This window comes from Apodemus sylvaticus, chromosome X (assembly GCF_947179515.1).
Source record: "Apodemus sylvaticus chromosome X, mApoSyl1.1, whole genome shotgun sequence".
Classification (NCBI taxonomy): Eukaryota; Metazoa; Chordata; class Mammalia; order Rodentia; family Muridae; genus Apodemus; species Apodemus sylvaticus.
The window spans coordinates 18,892,942-18,915,099 of record NC_067495.1 but is presented as its reverse complement, the minus strand read 5'-3'; the positions used below and the strand labels follow the sequence as shown (position 1 = coordinate 18,915,099).

At 40.0% G+C, this 22,158-nt stretch overlaps 1 pseudogene; it reads left to right on the top strand.

Moving 5' to 3' along the window:
* The first annotated feature begins 4,757 nt into the window (after nt 1-4,757).
* Nucleotides 4,758-9,964, top strand: LOC127675574 (ferritin light chain 1-like; annotated as a pseudogene).
* The last annotated feature ends 12,194 nt before the right edge of the window (nt 9,965-22,158 follow it).

Below are 22,158 nucleotides of genomic sequence, written 5' to 3'. Positions count from 1 at the left end.
TGTTTTATAAATTCTTCCATAGTGTCTTCCCATTTCTTATTTTATTTTTCTTTGTTTTTCTTTTTGTCATCTTTATCCTTTTAACTCTAACCTAGGTTTCAAAGGCAACGATCAATCTTTCAGAATGACAGTTCATATATTTTCAATGCATGACATTTTATTATTATAAAACGTAAGTATTTACTGGGTATGGATGTAGCTCAGAAGTCACAAACAAAGCTCTAGGTTCAATACACTATAGTACAAAACAAGAAAAAGTCTTTATTTGGTGAAGTAATCTATTTCAGCTACTTGGGAGACTGAGGAAGGAAGATCTTGTTCAAGACCTGCCTAGGATAAGGTAAATATTGTCTCAAAATTAAACAAACAAACAAACAAAATGAGGACTGCGGATGTAACTAAGCAGTAGAGAACATGTTAAGTTTAAGGCACTGGGTTCAACGAACAATATGGAAAAGAAAAAATTATAATATTAACCATAGCTTCTTTGACCTATAAATTATTCCATGAAGTACTTTTAAAACTTCATATGGCCAATCCCAGCATACAATAGGCAGAAGCAGATGGATCTCTATGTTAGTTCAAGGCCAGCCTGGTCTATCTACATAGCAAGTTCCAGAACAGCTAGGACTACATAGTAAGACCCTGTCTCAAGAAAAACAAACAAACAAACAAAATTAAATAAAACCAAACAAAAATAATCCATTCATAGATCTGGGAATGTAGCTCAATGGTAGACTACATGATGGTAGTCTACTCATGGTCAAGGTCCTGAGTTCACTCATTAGCATGACAGAAATGAAAGAAAGATGAGCACAATGTTCTAAGCCTTTAATCTCAGCACATGAGTAGCAGAGTCAGGTGGATCTTTGTGAGTTCTAAGCTAGCCTGTTCTACAGCATTAGTTCCAGGAAAGCCAGGGCTAGACAGAGAAACCCTATCTCAAGCAATAACAAACAAACAAAAAAAATGTTTCCTATGTACAAGCTTTTTCTAATGTTTTAAACTGAATCCTAATTAAACTGGATAGTGGCAAGGAAAGTGATTTACATGATAAAACTTTTAAGTTTTGCTAGCTTTGGCTTCATAGTGTAGTGTTGGGTCAACTACTGAATGATTCATGTGAGGCTGAAAATAATGCATATTCTTCAGTGGTCAAGTGCAAAGCTCTGTCTATACTCATTACAGTCAGCATCAACTGTAATGTTCAGTTTTGCATTTCTTACTGCTTTCCTGCTTATATTCTTAGGTGCTCAGTTTATAGTACCAATAAACAGTACCACCCACTATCATTCCACTATGACATTCATACATTTATTGTTTTGGCTCTTTCCAGGTTTGCCATGTTTTTTTTGTTTGTTTGTTTTATATATTTTGAAACTAATGTTACTAGAAGCAAACAAGTTTAGAATTATCTATCTTCTTTGTGAACCGAACCTTTTAAAAATTTTGTATTGGTTCTCTTTGAGTCTAATGTCTTTTTTTTTTTTTTTTTTTTTTTTTTTTTTTTTGGATTTGATTTTTTTCAAGACAGGGTTTCTCTGTATAGCCCTGGCTGTCCTGGAACTCACTCTGTAGACCAGGCTGGCCTCGAACTCAGAAATCCACCTGCCTCTTGCTTCCTAAGTGCTGGGACTAAAGGCGTGCACCACCACCACCCGGCCTAATGTCTTAATCCATCTTCTGTTGCATAAATGAATACTACAGACTGATCAATTTGTTAGAAAAGAGGTATCTTTTCTTTTCTTTTTTTGAGACAGGGTTTCTCTGTATAGTCCTGGATGTCCTGGAACTCACTTTGTAGACCAGGCTGGCCTCGAACTCAGAAATCTGCCTGCCTCTGCCACCCAGAGTGCTGAGATTACAGGCGTGCTCCACCACCGCCCAGCTGAGGTATCTTTTCTTGATATTTTTTTCTTTTCATTTAAATGAGGTTATATCATTTTCCTTTCCTCTCCCCAACCACTTCCATGTCTTCCCTCACTTACTGCCTCTCAAATTCATGACCTAGAAAAAGAGATGCTCTTGCATTATGGTTTTGAGAGTTAGGAGGTTCAAGACTGGGCAGCCAGATGTCATAAGGCCCTTCTTTCGCTTCTTGCCAGTAGGAGGAGACTCTCTATAGAGCCTGGTGGCAAGATAAACCACATCAGGGGAGCAACTGAACAGCCAGTTCAGGCCTTTCCTTCTTGTCTTATGAAGTCATAGACCCATTGAGTTAGGGACTCCCACACATTGGCTCACTCATAACCTGAGTTACATGTTAGAGGACTCACTTTCAAGTACTGTAGTTATACTAATTTTAAAACTGCATTAAATTTCCATCTTCTTACCTGGGTGTGGTGGTGCATGCCTTTAATCTCAGCACTGAAGAGGCAGACGCAGTCAGACCTCTGAATTCAAGGCCAGTTTGATCTACAGAATGGGTTCCAGGACGGTCAGGGCTACACAGAGAAACCCTGTCTCAAAAAAAAATTAAAAAAAATCAAATTAGGGTGAAAAAAACCCTCATTTTACTTTATAACAGAGTTTTAACCTCACCATGAGTTTTGGTGGTGATATCTAAAGCATATCAGACACCTTTTTTTGTTGTTTTAGAATTTATCTTCTATGATAGTGGCTGGAGCTATAGCTCAGTTCGTAGAGTTTTTTCCTAGTTTGCATGAAGCTATGAGTTCAACCCCAGAGCAGGAACTGAAGGCAGGATCAGTAGTTTTTTGACTACACAGTGGTGACACAGAACATGTGGGAGTAGCCAAACAGTGGATCATTTGATCGAAGGTCTACTCCATAAGATGGAACCCATATCTGACTCCTCCCCACACACATTCATGCACAAACATGTAAATATAACCTGCTAAACCCATTTTTGTTGTTTGTATATATCTGCTTTCAGGGCTGACCACTTTACATTAGATAACCAACTAAGAGGCTCATCCCTATCCCAGCAGTCGTTGGTTGCCTATAGTTCTTTGTCTAGGGGTGGGACACTCTCTTCATGTGAAATTTTCCCTCTTAGTTTTTTAGCATGTCTATTGATATTGTTATTATTTCAATCTTGTTTATCCAGACATTTCTTTTTTGTTTTGTTTTGTTCGAGACAAAGTCTTTCTATGTAGCCCTGCTTGTTGTGGAATTCACCATGTAGTCCATGCTCACCTTGAACTCACAGAGATACACTAGTGCAGCTATTTTTAGGAGAGACTATTTCACAGCCGTCTTCCTGATATTCTATCCCTTACAATCCTTCTGCCTCCTCAATGTTCACTGAGCCATAGATGCAGGAGCTGTGATGTAGAAGTATTTATTGGGGATGGACTCCCAGTGATCCTTTGATCTATGTATTAAGTTCAGGGTAAATATTAAATAGTAGGATTCCTTGAAGATTTGTCATTGTTTTCCCTTGTCCCTCTTCCTTCTGTATTGAAATCCTTTCCCTCCCTAGCTGGAGCCCTCTCCCCGTTTTTCAATTTCATACTTCATATCACTTTTATTCCCTTCTGAAACTTTCTGCTCCAACCCTACCTATGGCTCCTTTATCCTTTGCTCTTTTATGTGGTTATTCATGGTGTATACTCCCATCTGAAGATTTGGATCTAAGAACTGAAGATGACAGAGAACATGTGGCGTTTGTTTTTATGGATCCAGGTTACCTTACTCATTATAATAGTTCCTACGTCCATCTATTTATATGTAAATTTCATGCTCAATCATTTGTCAGATGAAGACATTTAAGTTGTTTCCATCTTCTGGCTATTATTACTAGATGTCTAGCAATGACCATGGCTGAACAAGTAATTGTGTACTAGGACAGTGAATCATTTGGATGTATGCCAATGAGTGACATATCTAGGTTACCTAGTAGATCCACTTTTAGCTTTTTGAGACTTCCCACATTGATTTCCAGTATTATGTTATGCTTGGCACTAAAATTGTATTGTTATACAATTAAAATGTATTGTCATAGCTGACATCTGGGGTTAAGGATACTTTATTCTTAACACTGTTTGCGTCTCCCCTCTTCGCAGCAGGCACCTTTGCCAATTGAACCATCTAGCCCACAAATGGTCTTTTTTTTTTTTTTTGGTTTTTTGGATTTGCCGCGCCCCCCCCCCCCCCCCCCCCCCCCCCCCCCCCCCCGCCCCAGACAGGGTGTCTCTGTGTAGCTCTGGCTGTCCTGGAACTCACTCTGTAGATCAGGCTGGCTTCGAGCTCAGAAATCCGCCTGCCTCTGCCTCCCAGAGTGCTGGTATTACAGGTGTGCACCACTACCACCCGGCAGTCTTTTTTGATATGTTCTTTAATTCACTTTTCAACTATTTTGTTGAGAATTTTGCATGTGTCTTCATCAAGGAGATTTGTCCATATGCATATAAGTGAGATTTAATAGAATGGCTTACAGGCTATGGTCCAGCTTGACCAACAATGCCTGTTTCCCAGAGGAAAGTCCAAGAGTTCACCAGTTCTTTGAGTTCATGAGGCTGGACATTTTCTCAGCCCCAATCTGATACTAGAGTGATGGTGAATTACTAGAAAGCTGAGTTATTTGTCTTTAGCCTATGTTGGAATCTTGAAGTAGATTTTACTTTGTTTTGTTGGTTTTTTTCAAGACAGGGTTTCTCAGTGTAGCTCTGGCTGTCCTGGAACTCACTCTGTAGACCAGGCTGGTCTTGAACTTAGAAATCCACCTGCTTCTGCCTCCCAAGTGCTGGGATTACAGGCGTGCACCATCACTGCCCAGCTTGAAGTAGATTTTAATGCTAGAGAAGGTATGCCTCAGCAGCAAGACAGATGAACTTGCCACCAAGAATGAAGGTAAGCATCCAGGGAATGGTGGCGCTCACCTTTAACCCTAGCACTTGGGAGGCAGAGGCAGGTGGATTTCTGAGTTTGAGGCCAGCCTGGTCTACAGAGTGAGTTCCAGGACAGCCAGGGCCACACAGAGAAGCCCTGTTTTGAACCCCTCCTCCAAATGAAGGCAAGCAGGTAAAAACAAAAGCTTCCCTCTTTCATAATAGGTCATCTTCCATGTCCTTTTATGTGGGCTTCCACCAGAAGGTATGGCCCAGATTTTGGGCGGATCTTCCAACTGCATATTATTCAATCAAGAAATTATCTCACAAGCATGTCTACACATGCATGCCCAGCTACTTGGGTTTTATTTGATTCCAGTTGTAGTAAAATTGACAACAAATGTTGGTCAACACGTCAACCCATTGTCAACTTAACATAAATCACATCTTATGTCATACTTATTTCCAAATAAAAACAATAACCAGGTCATAATTCTGCTATGATATATCACACATATCATTATAACTTACTTTTTTTTTGTTTTTTGTTTTTGGATTTGGTTTTTTCGAGACAGGGTTTCTCTGTATAGCCCTGGCTGTCCTGGAACTTACTCTGGCTGGCCAGGCTGGCCTCGAACTCAGAAATCCACCTGCCTCTGCTTCCCAGAGTGCTGGGATTACAGGTGTGCGCCACCACTGCCCGGCTATAAATTACATTTTTAGATGGTGGCAATATCCTTTGAGGAATGCTTAGTCTTTTAGCATCTCATAATGTAATATGATGACCATTGATCTTGTCTCAGATACATTATACATAGTATGATCAAGAAATAGATGAAAGAAAACACAAATATCTGCTTAATATATGTATAAACACATGTAATTTTTACAACTATTTATATGGTCTTAGCTGGTATTTATAACTACCTTCCTCTACTACCCATTCTGTATTTTCTCCACCCTTAGCTGGTCTAGGCTCTTTTTCTTTGGGAGTGCCCATACCTTCATTCCTGAAGAGTCTGTGCCCTTTGTCATCCTACCATAATTAGCTTGTTTAATCACAGGACATAGTAGTACCAAGAGATATTCTAGAGGATCTCCTGCGCTCCAGACATAAATCATCTTTATTTATTTATTTTTTTGCTTTCATTGTGGAGAAGCAGTTCAATTTCCCCATGGTAATCTGGGGCTCACTGCCCCCCTCCTGGCCACCCCTCCCACAATTCTTCTCCCACACCCTCTTCCCTTCTCTAGGAGGCGGGGGTGGGGGGTGGGGGGGAATCAAGTCTCTGCAGGGCTAGGCACTTCCTCTCCCACTGAAGCCAGACAAGGCAGCCCAGCTAGAAGAACACATCCCACATACAGGCAACAGCTTTTGGGACAGCCCCTGCTCCAGTTGTTTGGGATCCACATGAAGACCAAGCTGCACATCTGCTACATATGTGCAGGGAGGCCTAGTTCTAGCCTATGTATGCTTTTTGGTTGGTGGTTCCATCTCTGAGAGCCCCAAGGGTTCAGGTTAGTTTACTCTTGGTCTTCCTGTGGAGTTCCTGTCCCCTTAGGGGGCCCTGCAATCCTTCCTCCTATTCTTCCCTAAGAGTGCCCCAGCTCCCTTCACTGTTTGGATGTGGGCGACTGCATCTGTCTGAGTCAGCTGCTGGGTGGAGCCTCTCAGAGGACAACTATGCTAGGCTCCTGTCTGCAAGCATTACAGAGTATTATTAATAGTGTCAGGGATTGGTGCTTGCCCATGGGATGGGCCTCAGGTTGGGCTGGTTATTGGACCATTCCCTCAGTCTCTGCTCCATCCCCCATGTCTACATTGCTTGTAGACAGGATAAATTTTGGGTTGAAAGTTGTGTGGGTGGGTTGGTGTCCCTATTGCTCCACTGTGGCTCCTGCCTGGCTATAGGTTCCTCTTCAGGTTCCATATCCCCAATTCTGTGAGACAGAACTAAGGTTACCCCCATTGATTCTTGGATGCCTCTCTTATCCCATGTTGCTGCCTCTTCCTGGAGATGCTCCCTTCCCCCTCCCCATCAGTTGCAGATTTCCATTTTCATGTCCACCTGGCCATCTCTCCTGTCCCTCTCCACACCTGATCCTGAACTCACCCCCATTCTCCTCCCTATCCCTTCTCCCACCTGGTTCTCCTCCTCCATCTGCCTCTATGACTATTTTATCCCACCCCCCTTCTAAATGAGATTCAAATATCCTTGCTTGGGTTTTCCTTCTTGTTTGGCTTCTTTGAGTCAGTGGAGTATCCTGGGTATCCTGTATTTTATGGCTAATATACACTTATGAGTACATACCAGGCATGTCCTTTTGGGACTGGGTTTCCTCACTCAGGATGATATTCTGAAGTACCATCCATTTGCCTGCAAAATTCGTGTCTTTGTTTTTAATAGCTGAATCGTATTCCATTTTGGAGATGTATCACATATTCTTCATCCATTCTTCAGTGGAAAGAGCACTTATATTTGATAATGGATTACTGCTGCATGGTTTGATGAATCAAGAAACATTCAGTTCATGATGGACATCTCAGGTTACATAGTAACACAGTGAGTTATTGCTAAATTTTCAGTTTTCCCCAAGGCCTAACAGTAGGCCAAGAGCTATCTCTCACAGGGAGTTGTCTGGAGATGCATTGCTCCAAAATCCCAAAGGTCTCTGTGATTCACCTATAGCAGCTTGCCAAAGGCTCCTAAGAGTATCTTTCTTTGCCACTGACACCTCGAGTACCATTGGATCTGTTGGATCATATGGTTCAACAGATAGAACAGCTTTCACAACCGCCTGGGCCTGTTGAAGAGTCTTCTCCATTCCAGGCCCCACGCAGAGCTAGCAAAGTTATGAGTCATTTGGTATATGGGCCAGAGTAGCACACCCAAGTGAGGAATGTGCCGCCTCCAGAATCTAAATGGGCCCAGTAAACATTGTACTACTTTCTTGGTGGTGGGAGGGCCCAGGTTCAATAATTTATCCTTTACTTTAAAAGGAATATCTCTGCATGTCTCACACCACTGAACTCTTAGAAGTTTCACTTAGGTAGAAGGCCCTTGAATTTTGGTTGGATTTTATTTCTCATCCTAATATGCATTACCAACCAGTCTAAAGTGGTTACTATCTTCTGCTCATTTCATTCAATCAGCATAATATCACTAATGTAGTGGCCCTGTGTGATATTTTATGTAAGAGACTGATGATAAAGTTTCCTCAGAACTAAGATATGACACAAAGCTGGAGGGTTAATATATACTTGTGGTAAAACTATGAAGGTATACTGCTGGTCTTGCTAACTGAAATCAATTTGCTTCTGGTTCTTATGGACAGGTACTAAGAAAAAGGAATTTGCTAGATCAATAGCTGCATACCCTGTGTTGAGCAGATATGTTAATCTGCTCAAGTAAGAACACCATATCTGGCAAGCCTTGATTAAATTTTTGATAGTCTACTGCCATTCTTCACAATCCACCTGTCTTCTGCACAGGCCAAACAGGAGTATTAAAGGGAGATATGGTGAGAGCAGCATCTTGGAGGTCCTGTTGATCTGTATCTTGCTTCAACAGTGGTTGTATGGAACCGACCAGGGGACTCCCACTTTATTAGCTTCTAGCTGCCTTACAAGTCTCACCAGCTGCAGCCTCTGGGATCATCCCCTTGCGCCTTCGGCTCCTTGGACCAGTCAGCACCATCTTCATTGGTTAGCCCCATACTCCGGATCAGCCATCATCTCTCAGATTCCTCAGAATTATTCCACCGAAGTGGAAGCTGTCATGAACTGCCTGGTCAACTTGCACGTGGCTGGCCTCCTACACCTACCTCTCTCTGGCTTCTTTTTTTGATCAGGATGACATGGCTTTGGAGGGCCAATTCTTCTTTGAATTGGCCTAGGAAAAACATGAGGGTGTCAAGCATCTCCTCAAGCTGCAGAACAATCACAGGGGTTGTGTACTCTTACAGAATGTGCAGAAACTGTAATGGTTATTACTGGTTGTCAACTTGACTATATCCGGAATGTACTACAATCCAGAATTGGAAGGCTCACTTATGATCCTAATCTTGAGGCTCAGAGATATAAGTTTCTGACCTGGATCTTGGCATGGAGATCTTGAAGCATAGTGGCTATGAATTTCACAAGATTAAGACAAGGAGATTTCTGAGTTCAAGGTCATCTGGCATCTGGGACTAAAGGCTCCATGGCATATGCCTTTAATCCAGGCAACATCCTCTGCTGGAGACCTACATAAGGACATTGGAAGAAGGAAGACTCACTCTTCTTTGCCTGCTTGCCTCATGGGACTGAGAAACTGCTAGAACCTTGGACTTCCATTCATAGTAGCTGCTGACCATTGTTGGGGAGTTGGACTACAGACTGTAAGTCATCAACAAATTCCCTAACTATATAGAGACTGCACATACGTACTGTGACTCTAGAGAATTCTGACTAATACATATAATGCCATACTAATACAATAATAATGTGATGGTTTGTATATGTTCATCCCAGGTATTGGCATTATTTAGGTGTGGCCTTGTTGGAGGAAGTGTGTCACTATGGGGTTGGGCTTAGAGATCTTCCTCCTAGATGCCTGAGCATGCCCAGTCTGTTCCTAGCTTCCTTTGGATAAAGATGTAGAACCGTCAGCTTCTCCTGCACCATGCCTGCCTGGATACTGCCATGCTTCTACCTTGATGACAATCTTTGGACCTGTAATCCAGCCCTAAGTAAATGTTGTCTTTTATAAAACTTGCACTGGTCATGGTGTCTGTTCACAGCAATTAATCCCTAACAAATACAGAAGTCACCTCAAGATGAATGGGGTAAAACCCAAGAGGCCATGGCAACTGCCTTGGCCCTGGAGAAGATCCTGCACCAGGCCCTCTTGGATCTGCATGCCCTGAGTTCTGCCTGCACAGACCCTCATCTCTGTGACTTCTTGGAAAGCCACTTCCTGGATAAGAAGGTGAAGCTCATCAAGAAGATGGGCAACCACCTGACCAGCCTCTGTAGGGTAGCCGGGACACAACCAGTACAGACTGGCATGCCCCAGGCATCTCTGGGTGAATATCTCTTTGAGTGCCTCACTCTCATGACTAGGAGGCCCCTGTGTCTTCCAAGGGTCTCCCTCTGCTCTGCTCCAGCCAGCCTCAGGACCTCCACCTGAATGAACCCCTCAAGCCACTAGGCAGCTTGGTAACGGCTCTGGAGCCTTTCCCAAGTCTTGGACCAAGTAAAGGTAAAAGCTTCTTAAAACAGAAAAAAAGGAGATATGGTGATAATTACTAATCTAATTTCACAAAAGAAATACTATTATATCTAAAAACAATAGATTGACCCTCAACACAGTGATAGTGAGTGATTTCAACACTCCAGTCACCAGTAGATAGGCCACCTGGAAACAAACTAAACAGAAAAAACTCTGGAATTAAATTACATCATAAATCAAATGGACCTAATGGATTTCTTCAGAACATTCTACCCAACCATTAAATAATAGACATTCTTCTCAGCAGCCTGTAGAACTTTCTCCAAAACTAATCACATGTTAAAATACAAAACAAGACTCAACAAATATAGAACCTGAAATAACATCCTGGCATTGTATCTGACTACAATGGAATAAAGATGAATATTTAAACAGCAATAGAAAATCCAAAAGTATACAAACTACTGGAAACTAAAGAAAGTACTATTAAGTGATAACCTGCTAAAAGAAGAAACAAGAAGAAAATTTAAAAATTCTTATAATGGAATGAAAATGAAAACACACCACAATAAAATCTGTAGTATACAATGAATGTGGTCCTAAGAGGAACATTTATAGCACTAAGTACCTACAGCAAAGAATTTTGAGAGATTTCAAAGTAATAAATTATGGATGCATATGAAAACCTTGGAAAAAGAAGAGCAAATAACATTCCAAAACAGAGGTTGGGAAGAGATAATCAAAATTAGTACCAAACTTAATGAAATATAAACAAACCATGCAAGAATCAATGGAACAGAAAGTTGGTTCTTTAAATGGTTTAATAAGATTAACAAACCTTTCCCAAACTAACTAAAAGAGAGAATCCAAATGAATTAAAACTGAGAACAAAAGAGAAACCTTTCAACAGACACTGAGAAAATTCAGAGATGTATATGCTTATACTTCAATAATCTATATTCCATTAAACTGGATGGAATTTAAATTTAAAATTAATGGATGAATTTTTATATATGCATGACCTACTAAAGCTAAGCCAAGATGAAACAAACAGTTAAAATAGACTCCTGACATCAAACGATATAGATGTACTAATTGAAAATCTCTCAACTAAAAAGCACAGAACCAGAAGGATCCAGCTCAGAATTTTATCAGATCCTCAAAGAACTAACACCACTACTCCTCAAATTATTCTACAAAATAGAAAAGTTCCAAATTCTTTTTATGAAGCCAGTGTCATGCTGACACAAAACCCAGACAAAGCCACAAAAATAACATCAGTTAATATCTCTGATGAACACAAAAATTCTGAGTAAAATACTTGCAAACCAAATTCAAGAACACATTTCAAAGAGTATTTAGCATAGTCATTTCAGCTTCATCCCAAAGTTGCAGGAATGGTTCAATATATGGGCATTAATAAATATAATTTACCACATAAAAAGACTCAAAGGCACAAACCATATGATTATCTCGCTGGATGTAGAAAATACTTTTGACAAAATCAATATCACTTCATGATAAAAGTCCTAGAGAATCTGGGAATACAAGGGACATAGCTCAACCTAATAAAGGCAATTATGTAGCAACCCTAAAACCAACATCATGCTAAATATAGATAAATTAAAATCATTTCTACTAAAATAAAACAAGTTAAGGATGTGTACTTTCTCCCCTCTTGTTCAATATAGTACTGAAAGTCTTTATTTTTTGTGTAACATATTTTGATTATATTGTTCTTCCTACTGCCTACAAATCCAGATGTAGAACTCTTAGTTATTTCTCTAGCACCATGTCTGCTTCATTACACCATACTTCCTGCCATGATGATAATAGACTAAGAACCTCAGCTCCAATTAAATGTTTTCCTTTATAAGGGTTGCATGGTCATGGTATCTTGCAGCAATAGAAACCTTAACTAAGAGAAGTTGGTACCAGGGGTTGGGTATTGCTGTGATAAGCCTGAATGGGTTTTGTTTGGAAGAATGTGGAGGATTAGATAAGCAGTTGAATGCTTTAAGTGTACCTTAGTGGGTTGTACTAGTAGAATACAATGGAGCTAGGGGATGATTTGAACTGTGGGGCCTGGCTCAAGAGGTTTTAGAGGAGAAGAACATTATTATGTGACCTAGACACTGTTCTTGTGCTATTTTGGCAAACAATGTGGCACTTTTTGCTCTTGTCCAAAAAAATATGCCAGAGGCTTAATTGAAGAGTCAAGGAGTAATAGCTCTAGTAGAGAAAATTTCAAAACAGCCTAGTATTGACTGTGTTGCTTGGTTATTAGTGGTCACACTTATACAGAACTAAAATGAAAAGGATCAAGCTGAGCAAGGAAAAAAAAACAAAATGTACAGTTATAGGAGAAAAGGAACATCAGAAAAAAATTAAAGACCACTCTGATCCTAAATGGAATAAAGGGAGTGGTGACCTCAGGGTAAGACTTCACCAGCTAATCAGCCAACTTCTGAAAATATTTATATACACACATATGAAAAAGAATTCAAATGTAGTCATCATGTAACCAGTTGATAATTATCCTATCAAAAGTTATCAAAAGGATAACAAATCAAAAGCCTAGTGTCAGAAATGGGCTATCCCTTTTGGAGTTGTTATCCGGTGAGATCCTATAGTTACTCAAATGATACAAGCTACTGTCAATGGAGTTGACTACATCCCTGAATTTGTCAATAAGGCCCTAATGCTAAAGACATCACTTGCGCCATAGGACATGAAGAAATGAAACTGCTACTCTACTGGAAGTTTCATTCCTATTGGCTAGTTTTCATAGTACTGAAAGCTGTTATATAATTTCCTAGAGTAGAAAAGAATCACAAACTTTGCTCAAATGTGAAAATTTTGAGATAATAATCAATCACCATTATGGAAAGACATGTTCACTGATGCCATAATGGCCCAGAATTATGGAAGTAACCAAGAATTTTCTGGCTATATTTAAGGCCTGGAACCTATGACTATGCCATAGATGATAACCTACTAGTATTATTCTGCTGAATGGACACACTATTAAACTGATTCCTAATGTTACATCATTAAACCCCTAAATTAGTGCATCTGTCAACCCTCATCAAAGAAACTTTTTCTTATAGTCAATGATCAATAATTAATATAGATACCCATTACCAGTCAGGGTGCAGAGAACAAGAGACCTCGGAAACCTTAGCCATTAAATGAGACATCTACATCACATCCTCTCCTCCTAAGGCTCAAGGATGATTGTGGAAGGGTGGAAAGATCATGACATCCAGAAGAATGAGAAAACAATAAGAAAACTGTATTTACTGGATACAACTGGGCAGTTTTACATATAAAATCACAGCAGTTAAGACAGCTTGCACAAAGCCTGTTCAAGCTCAAGCCTGAAAAAAAATTCCAGCATGAAAAACAGGGCGGGGGGGGGGGTGCAGCTGGAGAGATAGCTTAGACATTAAGAGCACTGATTGCTCTTCCAGACGTCTGGAGTCCAGTGGTCCAGCAACCACATGGTGGCTCACAGCCATCTGTAATGAGGTCTAGGACCTTCTTCTGACATTCAGGCATATATGCAGGCATAATACTGTGTACATAATAAATGCATAAATCTTAAAAAAAGAAAAATAGAGGTGGGAACTCCCACTCCTACATAGTTCAAATGAGGTAGGCAGAAGTCTTGAGTATCCACATAGTCTTCCAGATCAGATGGCAGTATTTACTCATCTGGAATTTGAGGCTAGCAAATTAATCCTCCAAATTGAAGTGTATAAGGTTGAAAGTTATGGCTAGCTCTCATCTAGCCACAATTATAAGGTAGATGGGCATCAGAACAGGTTGCGTTATGACTAAAACTACAGGCAGTTGTATCAATTTGTCCATTATATCCAGTAATTTGTTGTATTCACATTTATTTTAGTCCAGGTATTCAAACTCTGGGTCCTGGCACATGTTAAGTGAGGACTATACCAATAAGCTACAAACCTAGCTAAAGATTTTAATATCAATAGTAACATAATAATCTATTGGACATAGTAATAGTAACATAGTAATCTATTGTTCCCTTTTCTTAGGAGGAAAAAGCTCTATTGTTTTGCTTATAGAAGTTTTCTAGTTAAAAACATAGAGGTATTTCCCACTAATGCAATGACTTTTTGAATACCAAAAATGTGTCTCTAACAGATATTGTATGCAGCCGGGCAGTGGTGGCGCACGCCTGTAATCCCAGCACTTGGTAGGCAGAGGCAGGCAGATTTCTGAGTTCCAGGCCAGCCTGGTCTACAGAGTGAGTTCCAGGACAGCCAGGGCTATACAGAGAAACCCTGTCTCAAAAAAAACAAAAAACAAAAAACAAAAAACAAACAAACAAAACAAAATAAAACAAAACAAAAAAAACAGATATTGTATGCACTCACTTATAAGTGGATATTAGCCAAAAAGTAGAGAATAACCATGATAATCTACAGACCCAAAGAAGCTAAGTAACAAGGAGGGCCAAGGGAGAATGCTTGAATCTCACTCAGAAGGGGAAATGAAATAGTCATCTGAGGTGGAGGGAGGGAGGCAGGGAACTGGGTGGGAGAGGGGGTGATTAGAGGAACAGGGTGGAAAGAGGGTGGGGCAGAGGTGGAGATCTGGGAGAGGAAATTGTGATCAGTGTTGGTAGGGAATGTCTGGGATGAGCTAGAAATCTAGGACAATGGAAACTCCCAGGGCTCTATGAGGATGACCCTTAGTAAGACTCCTAGCAATAGGGGATATGGAACCTGAAATGGCTACCTCCCATAACCAGGCAAGACTTCCAGTGGAGGGATGGGACACCAACCTAGCCACAATACCTTAGACCCACAATTTGTCCTTCCCACAAGATGTGCATGGATAAATTTGGAGCAGAAATTGAGGGTATGGCCAACTAATGACTGGCCCAACTTGAGCCCCATGCTATGAGAGGGAGCCCATCCCTGATACTATTGATATTCTGCTATACTTGCGGACAGGAATCTAACTTAACTGTCATCTGAGAGACTTCATCCAGCAGCTGATGGAAACACATCCAGAGACCCACAGCCAAACATTAGGTAAAGCTCGGGGAATCTTGTGGAAGAGGGGGGAGGAAGAACTGAGGAGCCAGAGAGATCAAGAAATCCTACAGAATCAACTAACCTGGTCCTATAGGGGCCCACAGAGTTTAAACTACAAGAGAACATGCATGGGATGGACCTAGGCCCTGTACACACACAGAACAGTTGTATAACTTGGTCTTCATATGGAACATCTAACAGGAGGGTCAGAGGTTGTCTCTGACTCTGTTACCTGACTTTAGATCCCTTTGCCTTAACTGGGCTGCCTTGTCTAGCCTCAATAGGAGAAGATCTGTAGTCCTACTGTAATTTGATCAACCTGTCAAGTCAGGTTGATATCCATGGGTGAGGGGCCTCCCTTTCTCTGGAGAGGGAGAGTGGGAGGAGGCCAGCCAGGTGAGAGGGAGGGACTGAGAGGACGGGAGGGCGGGGAAGCTGTGATGGGGATGCAAAATAATTAATGGGAAAAAAGAAAATAGGTCTCTGAAAATTGTGTTTTAAAAAAATCCAAACTTAATAAATAATACAGCTATTTTATTAGATATTATTAGAGAATTAGAATATTTTTAAACATAAAACTTGCTTTAAGTAAAATAAGAGGTGTGGATAAGCAAGCCATCATAATTATGACATGATCAACAAGAAGACATCATCAAATCTTTTCTTTTCTCCCCATTTTATTTATTTAGTTTTTGTTGTTGTTGGTTTTGTCCCTCTGGTGAATTATCTTCATTTCAGTGTATGTTTCTTATTGCTCTTTAGGGCTGAAGCTAAATACAGTAGGAATAAATGGATGTTCAACATTTATGGTAGATTTTAGAAGGTTGCTTTCAATCTCTGTATCTGCTGCTTTTAGCAGATGATCCACCTACATTGTTCTGGGTCGGGGCTTGGAAGGGTGCATATCTTAAGATTACAGCTAAGCATTAACTTAGGTTGTAAAAGTTGATTACATGGGAAATCCAAGACAAGCAAGATTGGTTGCTACATTGTTCTCTTAAAGGCACATTAAACAAACAAGATGAGTACACAGTAAGATAGCAGTCTTAAGTGACCTCAAGGTGTATTATTAACTTTGGCTACGAGGTCCAGCAAGAGTTTCAGTCTCCTAAAATGCAAAAGCTATTTTCAGAATACTGCATCACCACACTTTCTTTTAGAAACAGGAGCTATTGTTTTTCTGTCTTAACTTTCTTTTCATCCAGTCTCACAGATACAGCTTCCAATTCACTGTCTTACTCCAACTTCTCCAGCCCCCTGATATTTTAATACATCTTTCTCTGTCTTTCCTCAGATTTGCTAATGATTGTGTTGTATAGCTAAGGTCTCCAATGTGAGGTACATACTTGTAATTATAATCACCTTTTTGGTGACTTAACACCTTTCTTTTAAGAGATTTTTATGTAATTTATTTTTGTGAGTACATTGTCACTGTTTTCAGACACACCAGAAGAGGCCATCTGATCCCACTACAGATGGTTGTGAGCCACCATGTAGTTGCCGGAATTTGAACTCAGGACCTTCAGAAGAGCAGTCAGTGCTCTTAACCACTGAGCCATCTCTCCAGCCCTCTTTTCCCAGTTTTTAATCCAAAAATAGTTTTGCTGATATAAATTTAGCTACTGTTACTCTCTTTTGGTTTTCATTTGTATTGAATATATGCTTATAACCTTTCACTTTATGTTTGTCCTTAAAGTACTAGTCTTTTGTAGGTAGATGAGTATCTGCATATATATATATATATATATATATATATATATATATATATATATATGTGTGTGTGTGTGTGTGTGTGTGTGTGTGTGTGTGTGTGTGTGTGTGTGTGAGTGTGTGTGTGTGTGTGTACCACATGCATGCATGCCTGGTGTTCACAGAGGCCAATTCTTTCTGGGCATTGGATTCCCTAGAACTAGTGTTACAGAGTCAGCTGCCATGTGGGTGCTGGGAACCAAATCCTGGGTCCTATGCAAGATCAGCAAAGGCTCTTAATTGCTGAGCCATCTCTCCACTGTGCCTAGATTTATTGCATCTTGTTATACCCCGTTTGGTTGATATCCATAGGATGCCTACTCTTTTTTGAAGGGAAAAGAAGGAGCAGTGGATCTCTAGGAAAGGTAAAGTGGGAGAGGGTCCTGGAGGGAGGCAGGGGAGGCTGCTGTTGGAATGTATTGTAAGAGAGGAGAATAAAGGAAAGAAGAAAAATGGCATTCTACTAAAAGAGTACAATTTTTTCTTGAAGTTTTATTATCTCCAGCCTATTATACTTTGTATTACTAGAATAACAAGTACTATGCTACACCCAGACTTTAAAGTCATACTAACACCAATTTGAAGAGAATGAAATTATCACTGATTTATTATTTCACAATTTGTCACATTTATTGTGTCTTTTTAAAAAGATTTATTTATTATTATATGTAAATACACTGTAGCTGTCTTCAGACACACCAGAAGAGGGCATCAGATCTCATTATGGATTGTTGTGAGCTACCATGTGGGTGCTGGGATTTGATCTCAGGACCTTTGGAAGAGCAGTCAGTGCTCTTAACCACTGAACCATCTTTCTAGCCCCCCCTTTAAGATTTATTTATTTATTATTATATATTTTTCAAGATTTATTTATTATTATAATGTCTTTCTGTTTTAACGAGGAACACATGATAGATCTTTTAAGATAGATAAACATCATTACTGCCATTTTGAAAACTATTTTCTATTTGCTTTGTAGATTGTTTGTTCCTTTTCTTGCTTTTCCTTTTTTGACTAATTTTTTTTTATTTTTATTTTTTGGTTATCCAGACAGGGTTTCTCTGTATAGCACTGGCTGTCCTGGAACTCACTCTGTAGACCAGGCTGGCCTCGATTGACTAATTTTTTTTCTAGTAATATGCTTTAATATTTTACTTTTTATTTTTCAAGATCTGTTACAAATGTTTGATTTGTACTTATTGAGGCTTATATAAAATATCTAATAAGGGACTAGAAAGATGGCTCAGAGGTTAAGAACTTTTATTTTTCTTCTAGTTCCAAGCACCCACATCAGGTAGTTCTGAAACTATAACTCCCAATGATCTGGTACCTCTGGTTTTTGCAGTCTCCTACACTCACATGGTCATACCTACATGCAGACACACACAGCTATATATTATCAAAACAATAAAAATAAAAACATTTTCAAAAATCCAAGTTGTAACAAGAGAGTTTGATCTCGTAATTTCAATTGCATGAAAACATTTCATTTCCCCCATATATGTTTTGGCATTAAAATTTACATATTTAAAAAAGAGAAGACAAATTACATATTTTATATTGTATTTCCCTTAAAAATTATGATAGTTAGTATTATCCTAAATAGTTTTAGTCTTTATATTAAAGATATTTCTTTATATGTTCCATTATAATATTTGAACATTTTTGAACTAGTTAATGAAGTTACTAGTACCATTGTACTGTATTTTAAATATTTTGTATGCTCATACTATTTAGCACCATTTAGCTTGAGGAATTCCCTTTAGCGTTTTTCTTTTCTTTTCTTTCCTTCTCTCTCTCTCTCCTCTCTCCCTCTCTTTCTCTCCCTCTCTTTCTCTCTCTCTCTCTCTTTCTTTCTTTTTTTTTATTTGAGACAGGGTTTCTCTGTGTAGCCCTGGCTGTCCTGGAACTCGCTCTGTAGACCAGGCTGGCCTCTGACTCTAGAGATCCACTTGCCTTTGCCTCTGCCTCTGGGCTGGGATGTCATTCCCTCCAATCCCCTTCTTTAGCATTTTTATAAGGTAGGCAGGAAGAATTCCTTCAGCTTTTGTTTGGGAAAATCTTTTCCTTGCATTCATTACTTTCCCCACCAGGATGCACTCTTCAAGCTTGTATTAGTCACTCCCCCCTCTTTTTATTGGATATTTTATTTATTTACATTTCAAATGCTATCCTCCTTCCTGGTCTCCCCTCCCCCACCCCTGCAAACAGCCTATTCCCTCCTTCTTCCCCCTGCTTCTATGAAGGTGTTCATCCACCCACTCACTCCTGCCTCCTCACCCTGGTATTTCCCTCATGACCAACAGCCTCTCCTCCCATTGATGCCTGAGAAGGCATCCTCTGCTACATATGCGGCTGGAGCCGTGGGGTCCCTCCATGTGTACTCTTTGGTTGGTGGTTTAGTCCCTGGGAGCTCTGGGGAGGGGGTTGGATTTGACATAATACCTGGCCAAAATAATTCAAGAAAGGAAGAACTTTAGGCTACAGTTTGAAGTAACACTGAGGAAGGCATGGTGGTGAGAGTGTGAATATCCCAATGCTCCCACAGCCACTACTGCTTAGCTGGCTTTCTCATTTTCGCACATCTTAGTCCATCTGGGGACCCAGCTCATGAAAAGTGTTGCTAACGATCATGCTTAATCCTCTTTGTAACACCCTTGCAGACATATTTAAATCTGTGCCTTATTAATGTTCTAGGTGTTTCCAAATCCAATGAGGTGCATGTGTGTGTGTGTGTGTTCATGCACGCATGCACTTATGGAATGTCTTCCCATTTCACTTTCCACCTTATCTTTGGAGGTCTCTCATTGTGTTAGTTTTTGAGAACTTCACACAAACTAGAGTCACCTGTGAAAAGGGAACCTCCATTGAGGAGCATCCTCCATCATAGTGACCTGTAGGCATGTCTTGGGGCATTTTGTTTTTAATTAATGATTAATGTGGAGGGATCTAGTCCACTGTGGGCATTGCCTAGTCCACAGGTTGTCCTAGGTTGTATACAAAAGCAACCTGAGAAAGTCAGGAAAAGTGAGCTAGTAAGCAGAATTCCTCTTTGGTCTCTGATTCAGTTCTTGCCTCCAGACTCCTGCTTTGAGCTCCTGACTTAAAGTCTGATATGACTAGAAGCTGTAAGATGAAATACACTGTTTCCTTCCCAGTTTGCTTTTTTAGTTATGACATTAATCACAACAGGGAAGTAAACTACGACACTCAATGAATCTGGAACTCACAAATTTGGCAACATTAGCCATCCAGCAAGTATACCCCCAGACTTCATGCTGGGATTACAGAGAAGTGCCGTCAAGCCTAGCTTTATAATTCTTTTTAATATGAGTGATTAGTTGGGATCTGGAATCAGGACCTTCATCTTGTATGCCAAATACCTTATCAATTAAGCCATTATCTTAGGGTTCCTATTGATGTGACAAAACACCATGACCAAAAGCAACTTGGGGAGAAAAGGGTTTGTTTGGTTTACACTTCCACATCACCTTGAAGCTATACCTTCACTAATGGTCTGTCATGGTGCCAAGCCTTAGCCAGTCTCTATGACCTCTTCATACCTTCCAAACTAGTACCATGTGGGAAACATCACATTACGAAGTTTGGCTGCCACCATGAGGTATTGTCCCCTTCTGAACAACAGCTTCTATGAGGTGACCCTGAGGAAATACTCCCAGATCTACTATACACCATTGGCCTCTTTTTAATCACCACCAATTTCTCAACTCCTGTTAATGAGCATCAACATCAAACATCCTAGTAAAGCAGAGGTTTTACTTCAGGGCTACTGGTCTCTTGTTAATCATGGCTGAGTCTTCAACCCAAGCTGACCACAGTTCTTTAATCCAAAATATTACTAGAACAGCCTCAGTAGAGTCTTTGCTTCCCTTGGAAAAGTCATAAGCCAGGCATCCATTGTTTGAGTTGCTCTCAGCATTATCTTACAAGGTCCCACAGAACATCCCATTAAGCTCTGAGCACAATGGCGTTTCCAGAACTTTGACAGTTCTCCCCCAAATAAGACAATTGTCTGCTACAGCAATATCCCAGGAACCTAGTACCGATTTCTGTCTTAGATTTTCTATTGCTGTGGAAAGAAAAACAAAACAAAACCAAACATGACCAAAAGCAATTTGTGGAGGAAAGGATTTATTTGACTTCCATCACAGTTCATCATCAAAAGAAGTCAAGACAGCAATCCGGAGGCCAAAACTGAAGCAGAAAGCATAAGAGGAATGTTGCTTACTAGCTTGCTTAACCTACATTCTTATACAATACAGAACTACCTGCCCAGGAATGGCATTGCTCACAGCGAGCTGGGCACTCCCTAATTAATCATTAATTAAGACATGATCCACAGACTTCCTATAGGCCACGCTCACAGAGGCATTTTCTCAGATAAGATTCCCTGTTTCCAGATACAACTGGATTTCTGTCACTTTGATAAAAACCAACCAACACAGCCATCTTTCCTGCTTCTCTGTTGCATTTTATATTTCATTCATTACATATGTTCTTTATGCCCAGAATTTTGTCTTATCCTTAAAACCTAGCTTTCTTTATTGATCTTTTCATGTTGATCAGGCATTTTACTTTTTTCTTTTTTTCTTTTTTCTTTTCTTTTTTTTTTTTTTTCTTGAGACAGGGTTTCTCTGTGTAGCCCTGGCATTTTTCTTTTTTGTTATTATTGAGTTACTTTTCTGCTTTCTGTTAGAATGTGATGTTTGATGAACAATGCTTTTTTTTTTCTTTTTTGGTTTTTCGAGACAGGGTTTCTCTGTGTAGCCCTGGCTGTCCTGGAACTCATTCTGTAGACCAGGCTGGCCTCGAACTCAGAAATCCACCTGCCTCTGCCTCCCAAGTGCTGGGATTAAAGGCATGCAGCACCACTGCCCGGCGAACAATGATTTTTAATTCTTTTTTTTTTTTTTTTTTTTTTGGATTTGGTTTTTTCGAGACAGGGTTTCTCTGTGTAGCTCTGGCTGTCCTGGAACTCACTCTGTAGACCAAGCTGGCCTCAAACTCAGAAATCCACCTGCCTCTGCCTCCCAGAGTGCTGGGATTACAGGAGTGCACCACCACTGCTCATCTGATTTTTAATTCTTTACAGATTAAATTTCAATCTAATTGGTGTTAGAGTACTGTTACTGTGGTCTGTTGGTGAGTTAATATTTCCTTGATGTTTACTGTTCCTTCAAGTCCTGCCTGCTGGTTTCATAGCCAAAGAAACAACTAAATTCTCTAGGATTTACTAATTGGTTTGGCGAGGGAAACAACTTCACCAGTCAGACTATCTAGGAATTTTTAAAATCTTTCTGACCTTTACTT